Source organism: Halichoerus grypus, chromosome 1 (assembly GCF_964656455.1).
Source record: "Halichoerus grypus chromosome 1, mHalGry1.hap1.1, whole genome shotgun sequence".
Taxonomy (NCBI): Eukaryota; Metazoa; Chordata; class Mammalia; order Carnivora; family Phocidae; genus Halichoerus; species Halichoerus grypus.
The window spans coordinates 77,137,947-77,141,275 of NC_135712.1; positions in this window are offsets into that span (position 1 = coordinate 77,137,947).

Sequence of the window (3,329 nt, forward strand, 5' to 3'; positions counted from 1 at the left end):
AGATTACTACTGGTAATAACAGTGTCATCACATTTTTGAGCCCCCAGGAAACAGCATAACGGCAAGATGCCTAATGCTCTCCCCTAGATCATCAATAATCAGTAGCTACATCATTCATATAGGCTCCAGGAAGATGAAAAAACCCTCAGGAAATAACAGTAATAGCTACAGTTTATTGGATACTCCTGCATACTGTAAAGTCAAAATACACTGTGTCACTAAATACTTTCACTTTGAAAAATAAGTATTAGTATCCATATTTTAAGAAAAAGCAAGGCTAATAAGGCTTGGAGTTAAGCAACTAACTCAAAATCACATGGCCAGTGAATGGCTGGGTCAGGATCAAAATTAGGTCTTACATAATCGCAAAGCCCACATTCTGCTCACTAGAATGCACAGTCTCTCACATACAGCCCCTCCTGGCCTCTGCCTGCTAGGGAGAAACGCCGACCTTGCATCAGGGAATTCAGGGGTTGAGGAGAAAGGGGCCCTCAAAGTTGTAATGGAGCCGTAGCTGCCTTAGTCACCTGGATTGCTGTGGTAATGGGATGAAATTAGTTCCAGAAACCCATGGCATCTCTCAGTATAGGCTTCAACATGAAGTGGCAAACTCCGGGCTTTGAGGAGGGAGCTGAAGGTAGTAAACTCTACGCTGGCAATACAAATCAAATGTGTTCTGATGTGTTAGATCAAAACCTGGGAACTTCATGGGCTCCACCCAACCCCCCCCCCCATAACAGCTGCAAATGTTTGTGTTATTTCTCTAACATCTGGTCCACCCATGTGTAAACAGAATGATGGCTCAGAGGGAGGAAGGGATCTGAATGCTAAATTTCTCAGCCTCGAGTATACAGTGAAATGGGACAGAGCCTGAGTTAGGAGACTCTTTAATTTCACTGAGATTTCGGCAGCAGTTTCCAAAAGCACTTTCGGGTCCCTCACCTCTGAGTCCTTTTTCATGCCATTGTAGGGAGTTTGTGTTGGGGAGCAGTGAGACCTTCAGACTGAGAATTAGATGACCCAGATTTCAATTTGGGCTCCTCACCAGCTGCCTGTGCACCTGTGGGGAAATTTTTCTTTCTAGGTCTCATTTTACCATCTGGGTTACAAAGGGTGGAGTCCTCTGTAAGGTTTCATCCATCTTTAACCGTCAATTTTTTGGCACAATTTCAGTGGTTACTGTGTCTGTTATTTAATAAGTACATTCCTCACCGCTGCATCTCCCATTGCCTACAGGGCACTTGAAAGGTTATCAGCCCCCAGCACTTTTTTATGTCAAATAAGTTTCACCTTGGTTTTCTCCTAAAAAATATGTTAGGACTAACTTCAATGCTAAAGGTAGCATTCAATCTATCAATTATTGCTTCTGTTTAAGAAAGTAATTTTTTAAGCAGTGTCCTCTGCCTTGTTCAAAATTATAAGCAGATTAAGTATTTGCTAAGCCTGATTTTAATGTGAAATGTATGACTTTGATATTCGAATATACTTTTAAAAATTTCAATACATTTTCATTTTCTAAAAACTAAATCAAGGTAAGGTTCTTGTTTAAAATAAGCATGCTATTAGCCTTGATATATGAATGCAAACAAAATAATGCATTATGAATTTACAAGTATACTTTGAATGCTGAGGTAAATAATGTTGACTTAGTTTAGTAGGCAATGAGTGGCTGATGAAAGTTTTTAACCTAAGGAATAATACAAGCTGAGATGAGAAATCGTTATTCCAAAAAATTGCTCTTTGTAACCCAGCCATTAGGCCTCAAGAAGGTCGAATTCATATTTTATGCCCACTTTCCCCTCTGTAAATCCCCTCTTTTCATCTCTTCAAAGATGATCTTTTGGGCTTAATTGCCACCATGAATTCTTCCCGCAAATACTAATCAGTAAGATGAGGCAAAAGACAGAAATTGAAATAGAGGAAATGAGAAATGTAGAAGCTAAGAAAATCTCATGGAATGGATCCATCTTGTTTTGAGCTTGTGTTTAAATAGGGGCAGTTCAGAGCTTCCCAGAGTGGGAGGCGAGAGAACCTCATGGAATGGAACCATCTTATTTTGAGTTTGTGTTTAAATAGGGGCAGCTCAGAGCTTCCCTGAGGGGGAACCCCTCTCTCAAGGAAACCCCAATCTTTCTTTTCATCCTTTCAGAGTTCCTGTTGGCCCCACTTCCAAGATGGTTGAGACTGTTGGGTCCTGCTCCTATCCAGCAGAGGGTGCTCTTGGAGTACAATTGGTGATGGTGGTGGGAAACTCTGGGAGGACAATCTCAATCTCCTTCACCAGAGGGCTGGCTTGGTGTTATCTGAGCCTACCGTGCTGACTTGAAAGATCATTGGCCCTTCTTGCCTTGTTTTGTAGAATTCTGCTCATAGTCCTGTTAAACTCGACTGAAGACCCTGTTTTCCAGCTCTACCTCTCTTCCCACTACAGGAAAAAAGTCACTAACTGATCCTCAAGAGATAAGAAATGAGTTAAGAAATGTGAGGAGAACTGAGAAATCAGGAAAAGGTTACCCAGGTTAGGTGTGTGTCAGAGACAGTCAAATCAGCATAAGCAAGATCACCAATCTACCTCTCCCTACCTCACCATCTACAAGGGAATTCACAAATTTTTAAAGAGTGGTGGCAGATAACATGGAGAGAGCTCAATAATGACACAAAAATGAACTTTGAACTAGGAATTAGCAGAAATCCACAAAGATTTTTGAACCCAAGAATGATGTAAAAAGCTTAGCGACTGGGCTGCCTAGCAAAAGATTTATCCATCGAAACCCAGAGACCAAGCTCCAGCTCTTACCAAAAAAATGAGCACCGAGGAACAGTGCATATCTGGGCTCCAGCCCTGGCTCTGAGACTTCTTGGCTCTGTGTCTTGGGCCAAGTCCCTTGGGCAAGTCTCTTTGCCTCAGTTTCCTCATCTATCAAGTGAGGGAGTTGGACCACACAATCTGCCAGATTCATTTCTCATTCTATATCCTGAGTCTATGAGTTGCTAGTATCTTAGAATTATAATTTAACTTTTCTTTAGGGAATTTGTTTAAGGAAGGTTAAGGGTAACTCTGTTTAGTCATTATTCAGTGAACACATACGTCCTTCGTCAGGAAGAACCTCTTGAATCCGAAAGTTCCAGCCACAACCCCTCCCCCATTCATTTATGCCCTTCAACCACCAGCAGTGGGAGTGTGGTGTGAGGGCATCGGTTTCTTCTCTGGTTTGTGGGCTTTAAGGTGGATTGTGGCATTTGATCTGCCAACCCGTGCAGACTCTGACTTTTCAGCAAATAAAAGATGAACACTAGAAGCAACCTCAGAGCTCAACCACACTCTCTAT